The sequence below is a fragment of the Arctopsyche grandis genome, chromosome 5 (genome assembly GCF_051622035.1).
Source record: "Arctopsyche grandis isolate Sample6627 chromosome 5, ASM5162203v2, whole genome shotgun sequence".
Lineage (NCBI taxonomy): Eukaryota > Metazoa > Arthropoda > Insecta > Trichoptera > Hydropsychidae > Arctopsyche > Arctopsyche grandis.
This window is the reverse complement of record NC_135359.1, coordinates 5605946-5617943: the sequence shown is the minus strand read 5'-3', so window position 1 is coordinate 5617943 and position 11998 is coordinate 5605946.

The following is an 11998-nucleotide window of genomic DNA, read 5'->3' as shown; positions in this document are numbered from 1 at the left end:
CGCCATTTTGCATTTTAAATTTGAAATTTGCAAATTAAAAAGTTGGCAGCGCTGCCAACCAACCGCTCGGCGCAAATCCTTTTATTTTTTCGCACAAGAGCTGTAACCGGACGATGATGAAAACGTCCCTAGAGCATCCTAATCGTACCACCATTATAATATAGTATGAAAAATATTATTTTATATGTAGTACTTAGCATGTAAGGACAAAAAAAATGACTTGAAAGTGTTCGATGCTTGTTAGGCCATACTCGTAGGTACGACAATGGTTAATGAAATTTATAATGCGGACATTTTGGGCTTTGTTTATATACAAGGGTGCGTATGTGCGTGTGCGTACTGTATAATGAGCGAAACGGGACTCATCGTAGAGGGCATTAAATGAAAATGGGTCTGATTGCCCGTGGGATGCTGCACGCGGTGGTCAAATACAATTTGCTATTTTGTTTGAAAATAATTGTCCAAGCCAATGAAACGCGACCGTTGAATACCAAATGAACGCTCGATTTGATAGAACTTTGAATCTGATATGTATTTAGATGAATACATACATATTGTAGGATTGTCGTCGGTTTTAAGAATGATATACCCGCATATCTTATCCAAGATCAAAGAGTAAGATTTTTGTCAAAGAGTAAGTCTTTGTGCTACGCTGACGGCCACCTTTGCGAATGCCATTTTATAAACAGTCTATGTATTTATTTTTATATATCTATGTAAGGGTTTGCTACAAATCGCTGCAAACGACGCGGTTGCATTTCGATATTTGACATCTCGACGAAATTCGCAACTGTTTTAACCATCCCTCACCGAAGTGGGGTATATATTGTTATGTACCCCGCTTATCACTCTAGTTCCCACAATATCAAATGTACTTTTCACACGCTCATATACGTGAATAACAAAACTATAAAAATTCCTGTAATAGGATATTCAGATAACACAGGAATGTGCCCAGCCCATAAGATAACAAATCATTTATATAGATCGCCATTCGATCGCATTAGTCAGTCTTCACCATCGACTCCGAGAGAGCAGTCATCACCATCGACTCCGAGAGAGACAGTCATCAACATCGACTCCGCAGTGACGGACAGTCATCATCATCGACTCTGAGAGTGACAGTCGTCATCATAAAGACTCCGAGAACGCGTCCGCAAATAACGATCAGCACAGCAGCAGAATAAAGTGAACGAAAGTTAAAGTTATAGTGAAATAGTTCTACGTGTCTCCTATTATAAAAGTCATCGTTCCATAATCTATCGTTTTTCGAATATATCTATAATATAAGATAAATGTAACATTTTAATAATAATAAAGAAACTTGGTTGGTTAACCAAGTAGTAAATAAAAATTAAATAAATATCTCCCTGGAACGTGACAATATGTACATATGTAAGTGCTCCAATTTTTACGTTTTTCGTAATAACTATGTGGTTTTCAAAGCTATGTATACACCTTACATTTCTAGTATTTCTACAATGAACTACAAGAAATTTATTTTAATGGATTTTGTATGATTTAGAAAAGGGGTACATCGTAAAAAAATACATTTATACATTTCTACGTTCCAAAGTATGATTTAAAGGCGGTAGCGATAAGTCATGTTTTTGACTTTTCGCTTGCATATTCTTGTTGATCGATGAATCAATGCGAGAGAAAGAGACAGCTTTATTTTCGTAAGCTATTTTTTTTGTCGCTTTTGGTGCGTGGCTATTGAGTCATGCAGTCGCCTGTTGGCCTTACCTATGTATGTGCGTTTGCATGTCGATACTCATCGTTATTTTTTAATATAAAAATAGTCAAAAACATGCTATAGGACTAAAACTTTTTTATTTTGATGTATAAAATGATTAATAATATATATTGAACACATTTGTATTGAGAAAAGCTGTATTTTGATTAAAAAATACTGGGGTCTTACTCAACCCCGGTTAGGGACACTCGTTGGATCTCGACGCTCCGTCCTAGAAAGGTTAATTTTAGTATGTACGAAAGACATTCATATTCATTGGGTTGCGCAGATGACATTTCGATGTGCATTGATGAATGGCAATTATTAAAATTGAGTTGGATCTTTCTGGCAAGTTTAAAAAGGCAAAAATTGAGACAAAAGTAAGCCGCGTCATTAGCGGAGCGCTATGTATGTATGCACTTTTCTTTTAAAATAAATTTAATCAGGTTTCTGCAGGCTAGACTTTAGATTTGTGACTCAAGTGCGATCGTTTCCTATTAGAGTTTGCCAATTTATCTGATTTTCATTGAAACGGTTCCAAAAAATTGGCAGCCTTACCCATTTTCTATCAAATCTCAACTTTTCAGCAATCTCGAATTTCGCTGAATTGTATTAAACGCTGAAAATTTACAAATTTGACCATAAATGTCTCTGTGGATGTTAATCGATATGTATATATTTACTGAATTGTTTAAAAATGCTGCAAATTTACAAAGTTGATCATAAATGTCTGCGTGGATGATAATTGATATGTATTTGCTTTGTATAATACTAATAATCCTTTTATCAAATGTATAATTTTTCTCGTTAGTAAGGTACATTGGGGTTACCTGTTAAGCTTTGCTGTTATAAATTTAAAATAAAAATTAAAAAAATAATCATTTTTGATTCTAATAAGCTTCGGATATATGTATATGTCACAGTGAAATTATATTTCAAGTGAAAATATATATTCACTGACGCTTCATTGAAATCATAATGAAGCAATTTCATATTCCGGGTTGGTTTTATTCATTTAAGATTAGATTTTTAGGGTTGGTATTATTTAAGGGTTAGGATAGGTTAGGTTAGGTAAGGATTGGCCCTATTCATTTAAGATTGGGTTGTTAGGGTTAAATTAATAGAGTTATACGTTGTAAAGTTTTAAGTGTTTGTATTCTTCATGAGAGAATTCAAGTATGTTTCTTGTATAGATAAAAATAATAATGAATTTGATGTGCCGGAAGTCAGATTATTTCTTCTTGGAAAAGTCAAAATTGCTGATATTACATGAATTTTCCACAGTACTAATCGTATCGAGTATTTTGTTAGTGTATTTAATGTACTATCTATAGAGTTGATAGGGTTTTGGATAGAATTTGTACATCGAAAGCATTTTTTTTAAAACAATTATTATTGTTAGACTTGTAAACGTGTATCTTAAATATTAAATTTTACGAAATAAAATCCTATATTTATATTTATAAAAAATATCATATACATATTTATATAAAACATTTTTTTTAATATTCATAAAAAGATTCGTAATGATTTTGGCCTGTGCGAAGCCATAAATATGCTGCTTTATATTAAATAAAACTTTGCAGGAATCATGACGTCTATTAATATGTAATTAAAGTTTGATTAAAAAAAAGTTATCTAATAATAACGGTTTGGTCTTCGTTTTGAGAAAAAAAAATTAAACGAAGAAAAATTCAATTTATAATCTTATTAATATGTAAGATGAATATAATAATTTTAGTATATACATATACATATATAATACGACATATTATTTATTGATATGATGATGATATAGTTTATAAGACGCGTCCCATTAATTGAGTTTTTAAGGGTGCAAGTTTAACCGTGAAACTTTTAGTGGATAGTTTATAAGGAAAACGTGCCTCAAACTGCTATTACGTGCTACGTTCTGAAATAACTTTTATTTTAACGTCTTTATTCATATTATGGATGCATCACATTTTAAAATGTAATAAAATTTTATATGGCGAATGCTATATGCTTTTTAATTGAATATTATATAGTAATAAATTTAATATAATATTATTGCATACGCATCTATGCATCCAAAATAAACTAATCGACTTTACTTAGATATAAATTGTATGGGTGACAGAGAAATTGACTCCCTAAAATAATCAAAATTTTAATTTTAAATCAGTTGTTGATTCTATTCCAGAGCGCCCCTTTGATATATCAATAGGCAAGGTTTTAGTTTATGAATATTTCTTCTATTGTGAATTGTTTTGATAACTGACTATTTTATATACGTCAATTGAAAAATTGAACAAAGTATGCCGCTTTAAGAATCATGAATTCATAATTGAAAAAAATGCGATAAAATCTCGATTATTTAGATTTTCCGAATGAAATCAAGTCAAAGTGAGTTGTAGACACGTTTTAATTAAAGTTACAAAGCCACGAGTCGTCTCGCCAGCGATCGACGTCGGTTATTTTGCCACCACCCAATAATTTCTTTTGAGTATCGGCTTTTTCCGGGAGCGGGAAAGCGGGGAGTTTTCCCATTGAGTGACGGAAAACACCCCAATTTCACCCGCCACCACCCCATCACCGCTTTCCCTCTGCGTAAAGCTCCAGTGATCTTTGGGAGCTTTCTACGAGATTTTTTCACGTGGCGACGGGCCCACCCTTGAAACCCTCCCCATTTCACCCCCTCTCCTCACGTCGTCGTCTGGTGATCGGTGCCGGTTCCCATTCAGGAGAAGATTTACTTGACACCCCCCCAGAGTTGGCGGGCTCCCTCCCCAGCATCCGATAGGCGGATACTGAATAAATTGGCTAATTTACACTCCACTCTGTGGCCTTGAATTTTGAACGAAGGGTGAAGAAAAATTTCATGAAAACATTCCGATTTATAACGCACCCTGTCAGGAAGTAGTGTTTATGTCGGACTATCAGTTCAATACTGGCTAAAATATCTCATAGATACATTTATTTCAAATATATTATTTTTTATGGTTTTTCCTATCATTTTTTCTATATTTCTTATCATTTTTGAAAATATCACATATTGATATTATAGGAGGACAACTTCACATATAGATTTAAATTTCCATTTGAGAATAAAATCATTGATTTCAGAACTGTTATAAATAGTAGATCACATTTTAAAAATAATACATCTAGAAAAGGTACATACATTTTGTTACGTTCCAATGAAAGATTAAATAATTTTTCTTTTTTAAAACTACTTGATTAACTAACCAAGATTTCTTTATTATTATTAAAGCGTTGCATTTATCTTATTGATAGAATTTAATTATGGAACGGATAATTTAAATGATATACGTAGAACTTTGTTCTGCTGCTGATGTGTTGACTGCTACTCTCAGTGTCTCGATGGTGATGACTACTACTCTCGGAGTCTCGATGGTTATGATTAACTTAAATTCTAACAGTAATGAGCGTATATACTCTTCTTTAAAACAATAAAGTGTTGAAGATACGTGTCGTACAATTTTGATTAGTCAGTGTTTAAGGTGTGCTATAAATCAATGGTGTTACTTATTAAATTAGGTGTGCCACACATCAATGGTGTTACTTATTAAATTAGGTGTGCCACAGACCAATGGTGCTACTTATTAAATTAGGTGTGCCACAAATCAATCGTGTGTATTATCTCTACTGGTTAGTCGACTACATTGATAAGCGAGTACATAAAAATATGTATAAACATTTCCACGAAAAGGATACTATCTCATTTGTATTTTAAGGAATAAAGTCATTTAAATGAAAAGTTAGAGAAAACGAAATCCAAAGTTGAATTTATAGCCTACATTTTATCTTCATACTGATTGAGATTATTTATTTTTATTTTAAATATAATGGTACACATAGAGAATTAAAATACAATAAAAGAGAAATATAGCGAAAAAAGAAATAAATATAAAAGAAAATAATTAAATTCCTATTAAATTGAGCACCGCATAGTAATATAATAAGAACAAAAATTTACAAAAACATTAACATAACGTAAATATAACTAAAACAAAAATTACAATCAACCAAATATTTGCTTCTTCGCCCTAAAAGTACTGATAAAATTAGAGAACAAATAAGGGCAATCATCCGTACAATCGTAAAGAATTGTACCATTAAATGAAGTATATTATTATAAAATTTGGTGCATAAAATTTGGTGGATAAAATTTGGTGGATAAAATTTGGTGGATAAAATTTGATTATATTTTTATATATAATATTTTACAATTTCTAAGAAAGTATTATAAGCTGTATTCATTTGTAAGTAAGTAAAAGTAGTATAAGCTGTATTCATTTGTTGATTTCCTTTAAAATACAAAACAACTTAATTGTATTTTAAATATCAAATCCATGCCTTCAAGTTAATCTTTCCGAAGATAAAATTAATCTTGCACAAGTCGTTAAATAAAGTTTATAAATACTTTAATGCGCATAAACGAGTTACTTATAAGAATCAATGATGAATTACTTATAGAAAACCTTTTAATAATTAATTTCCCTTTTTAAACGAATACAAGTACTTTAATGGAAGTTAAGTAAAGTAAAAGAATGATACTACACAATGTAATTAATTTTTATTAAAACTATATAAAAGTGATTCAATTTGAAATTTTTTCTTTTGTAAAATAATTTACTCAAATCAAACTGATAAATTCATTGAAAAACTATGCGTTTGATTTCGTAAATATACACTTATAATTTTATCATCTTTTATATGTTTGTTATACATTATATATTATACATATATACATACATACTTTATATATAAGGTATTTCTTTACATCAATTCAGGACTGCCATCAGAAGAGTCTTGACCGATTGATCCATTTATATTTCAATTTCTAATATATTATATTCTTTGTCTAATTATATAACATCACTTTATGTTTAACTAGTGGTTTTACCCGGCTTCGCTCGGTATTTGTAATATAAACCGCTTAAACATGACTAATCTAATAGTAAACATTTTATTAAATTTATTTGAATAGTTTTATTTTATATAAATTTATTTGAATATTCATTTGTTTTTTTTATTAAATTGTCTGTCACGAACAAACAAACATATATACTGTCTCTTTCGAAATTATATGTATACCAGAATCCGGCGCCTACGCCCCCGGAGCCTTCGCCCCCAGCAGAGCCTTTGCCCACGGCGGCGCCTTCGTTCCCGGCGGCGCCTTCGCCCCCGGGGACTTCGAATTCTTTGAATCGAAAAAAATCGAACCAGCACCTATGAATCGAAAACAAAATAAATCGAACGTGTCATCTACGAACGAACAAAGGTTAAATACATACATATATACAAAGTCTCTTTCGAAATTATATATTAGATTATGCATTGTCCTACTTAGTCACATTTTAGTTTTTATTTTTTTTTTCATTTGTTTACTAGATGTATTATATATTTTGTAGAAATCTATAATTGGGCTCAAATGTTATTTTGTTATACTTATTATTTGTTTTTATGAATTTCTACATCTGAGACCTGTTGATTTTTCAATAAATAAATAAATAAATATATATATATATATATATATATATATATATATATATATATATATATATATATATATATATATATACATATGTACATATTATTATATGTTTGCTATACATTTATATAGCTACAAAAAGTGAGTATTTTCAGAGATATGGTTTTTGCGTTTTGGAAACGATTTGTTTGTCGCTCTTTAAACGTAAGGGAAAACAAGGTTGAGGTATTCGAAAACTCAATCGCATTGTGATGTTGGAGGAAGTTCACACGTGGAATGGGTGGATGGAAAGTGGGTGGCTGTGGGAGAGTTTTTGCGACGCAAGTCACGCGGCGGGGCCCTCGCCCCTCTTAAATATAAATAAAGCCGGCCCTGGATCCTTAAGGCAATCGCTGAAAAATAAAGGTGGAAAATATGTTTGAAGGAATTCGCAATCGGAAAAATGTCCCCTTCGAAAAATCTTCATGTTTTTACAATGGAAAAGTGAAGTATGGGTATGCCAACGACGGGGGATGGGGTGGGGGTATCCCCGAAATCAGATTCGCGGAAAACTTTCGCAACGCAAACAAAATTTATTTTTGTTTATTTTATTTTGTTTTTGTTTTTTTTTTCGCTATCCTTTAGCGCAGCCTAGAGCCGACAGAGTCTGCACAGAACCCGGATATATATTTTCCGACTGGACAGATTCCGAACACGGGTTCATACACATGTGGTACGTATTCGAATGAAATGTATATATTAGTTGAGTTGATCGATATATTAAAGTTTTGGATTTGTTTCGCGACCCGTCGGGACTCGTAAATCGAAACTATTCTTTTTTTTATCTCGTTCGAATCGTGTCAACGGCGATGTTTTGCTTTGTTTGGTTAAATTTTAGAAAGACTGCGATATGTTTACGACGTTCATCTGAATGTTAACTTCATACAACTATTTATTATATATATGTAATACATCTATATCTATATATATATATATATATATATATATATATATATATATATATATATATATATATATATATATATATATATATATATATATATATATAATTGAATGTTTGTTTGTCTCTTTGTCTGTCGGTCTGTCTCGTATAAGCTCCTATAAGGTCCAGAAAAAATACCAATTATAATTGGTATTTTTTCTGGACCTGAGTTAATAACAAGGCTTTACTATTCTAAGCATGATATATTTATTTTTAATTTATACCACGAAGGCCTAACGGATCACCCCAATGCGCTTTCCTGACCATAAACATTGTACATTTGCTAAAAATATCCAAGGTAGAGGATCCAAAGAAAAGGCCAAAGTCGCTTCACAGCATGTATCATACATGTATATTGAATAAAACTACATTTATAATCCAATTATCAATCATATGGTAAATTTTAGACTCTTGAAAATAATTTATTTGAATGGGAAATCATACCAAAAATAATTGATTTTGACAACAATTAATTTTGATAACAATATGGCATAGTGAATTGAATCCAATCTACCATATGATTGATTTGAAAAACGTGCAAACGTGCAGCTTCAGATGTATGTAAATATTTGCATGGCGACTGAATTATAATATGACAGATCAAGTGTTCTGTTTTCCGGTTTCCAAACAAAAGTATTGTTTTTTTTTTATTGTATTCAAGTTTTGTAAGTTTTATTACACTGCTTGCACTGTAAACTAGCAGTGTATATTATAGTGTTATACAAAATATATTTTTTTCAACTAATACCGGATTCCTCCGAATATAAGACTTGGTCTTATAATAAGTCTTCATACATTTAAATACATATGTACAAACAGTTTCTTATCAAATACTTTAACCATACTAACACACTTGTGAAGAGTCTCGGTGATTACAACAAAATGTCTATACCCTTCAGGTATAAACACAGATTACCTAAACACAATCTGCTTTAGGTCATCGACTTTAGATAGTCTTTAATTAATATTATGTATTAGATGTATTATGAACATTTATAAGGATTGTAAATAGGTTTTTGAGCTATTTTTCCTATTATGCTGTAGATTAACATTAGAATAATATAATAGTATGATTACTAACCAAATTAAATTAAATTGTAAAATAGAAAATGATCAGTAGATCAGTAGCTATTAAAAAAGGTATAAGATGTATTGTGAACATAATTTCGTAATAATAAAAAGCATTTCAAAATCAAAAAATAAAATCCTTTAACATCATGGTAAGGCTTATTTTCGGGGTAGGTCGTATTTTTGGGGAAAAACGGTAACTATTTCCTTATGATATTTAATAAAAATATCTTTGCTGAATTTTCCAAATTTCTATCATTAACACACAGAAAATAATAATACAAACTGTTAGTTTAAGTACTTTCAAACTATCATTGACAGTTGCAACAAATTAATGAACGGCTTTCAGTTGAAAACTTTCAAGCTCAAGTGTACTCTATCAGAATTTTCCGTGTGACGAACACCAACTGAATTTCAACTAGTTTTCATAAGCATCAGAGCGTGTTTTCAATATTTTAGTTCAAAATAAAGTTGTCGGGGGTTTTTCCATCTCCCGTGGAGTTTTTCACGTCGGAAAAATTCTTCAGCAAGAACTTATTAAGAGGCAATCTTTCGAAGTGAATATACATAGTCGATATTTTCATTATGTATTTATTTCTATGCCCGCTTCGTTTATTTTACCTTTAGGATGCACGCCGTCATATTCAATTTATAATATTAATTAATTATCAGTATAATATATGTAAACTGTGATTATGTTGAAGTTTCGTTGATTTTTCTTCGGTGAGAGTTTGTGCGTGATTCAGGTTCTATTATAGTTTGAATTAGGCTACTTTACCTTTTGGCCGCGTTGATCGAACAACGTACACTTTTTAGGGGATAAATCAATCATTTTGATGGGCAACGGATTGAATAGCAGACACGCGACTTTGTAAGCTAATGTCTATGACACGGGCGCTTTCCTTTGAATAATGGACAACTTTTCGGAAAGTCACGCCACTACTCGGATATATTTTCACTTAGTCATCCTTAATAGTACACGGTTCGAGTGTCTTGCCTTAGTCCTGATAAATTTGGATTAAATTAATATCCGTGCTTGGAAAATGCACGCGCGAAAAGTTTAAAAATGTGAAACTTTAAACAATATTTATTTTTGGACATGTTATCCTACAAATGAAGGTTATATTTTAGTTATATTAAATATATTTAAATTATACAAATTGATCAACATGCCGGTTGGAAAAAAAATTAACTGTTTCAGAAGATTTTGTATGAGGGCCTTTGGACCATTTTCAAAAACTATCTAAGATCTATATATTTTATGAGATAGTACACCAAATTTATGGATTCTGAAATGAAAACTGTAATTTGCATAGTGGGCAATTAAACCTTAAATTATTATTTAAAATTTTGTCCTGTGCCTCCTTCAACGAATGAAGCTCGGTTTTCCAGATATTAATTTACAGACTAAATTACAGACTATGTCATCAGATTTTTTATTTCAAAATGAGTAAACGTTTAAAGTACTGCTTGAAAATGTTCAATTAGTCTAAGAGTTTTATAATATGTTTGAGAGACCTTTACATTATATTTAAGTTATTCCGATCTAATAATCGTTACTTCACAAAATACATATTTAATAAATAAAATTCATATTAAATGAATAAAATACATTTGCCTTCTAGAAAATTAATTACAAAAATTGCAGCATTTTTACATACCTCTTATACAGTTCACATGGTTTTCGTGTTAGTGGTAATTTTTTATATCTCTTATCTCTTATCCGATCGTTTTCATACTTTGCCATATTGCTCATTTTGGTCATCAATATACGTTAATGTATCGTCTGCCATTATTATTGCTGTATTTTTAGAGGCCGAAGAACATGAAATTATCAATCAATTAATCCATAGAGATATCTATGGATTTAGACTTGTACATAAATTTTTAAATATTGTACCCAAATCAAATTCAGATATCTGCGACAGCGGGTAGCATGATTTTGAGCAAGCAGGAAGACCCCAATACGCCTTCCTGGACAATTAATTACAAACAATGCAGCATTTTATAATTACATAAATTACTGAATTTCCAGAAACTGAAGAACACGAAATAAGAATTAATTAATTAATTAATTACAGAATTAATCCATTGAGACATCTATGGATTTAGATTTTATGCATATTTTTTACAAATTATACACACAATAAATACAGAAGATTTGTGACAACAGGAAAGCATTTTTTTTGCCAATTTAAGAAACCGTTTCAACAATGATCAGATAAAATTGGCAAACTCTGATAAGAAAAGATCTATTCAGAGTCACAAATACCCCAAATCTAACCAGTAGTATGGCGGATCGAACCCACTGATCACTTGGTGCTAAACATACACGCTACCATTAAGCCATACTGCTGGCTATCATATGTTTGGTTATTATAAGAGTGATCGAGTGCTTTTATATATATTTTTGTTTAAAAAATTGGGGTTAACTTTCTTCATTTTGCGAGTTTCGAGTTCGGTCGGTCGGTCGAAACATTTGAATCCGCGATGTTAATTTTGCGTTAAAAAGTTTTTGGCCAAGGCTGATTTATGACCTAGATTATTAGGTGTGTTAACATAGGAAAAAAATGCGTAAAAGTTGAAAATTTGGTCGTCGACTTAAGCCTCGTTTTGATGTTCATGAAAATTTTCGCGTCGTATTTCCCCAAGAGGAATTTTAATTTCGCGGAAAACTTAAAACGCGTCTGTGTATTATATTAAGTATTGAAATTCT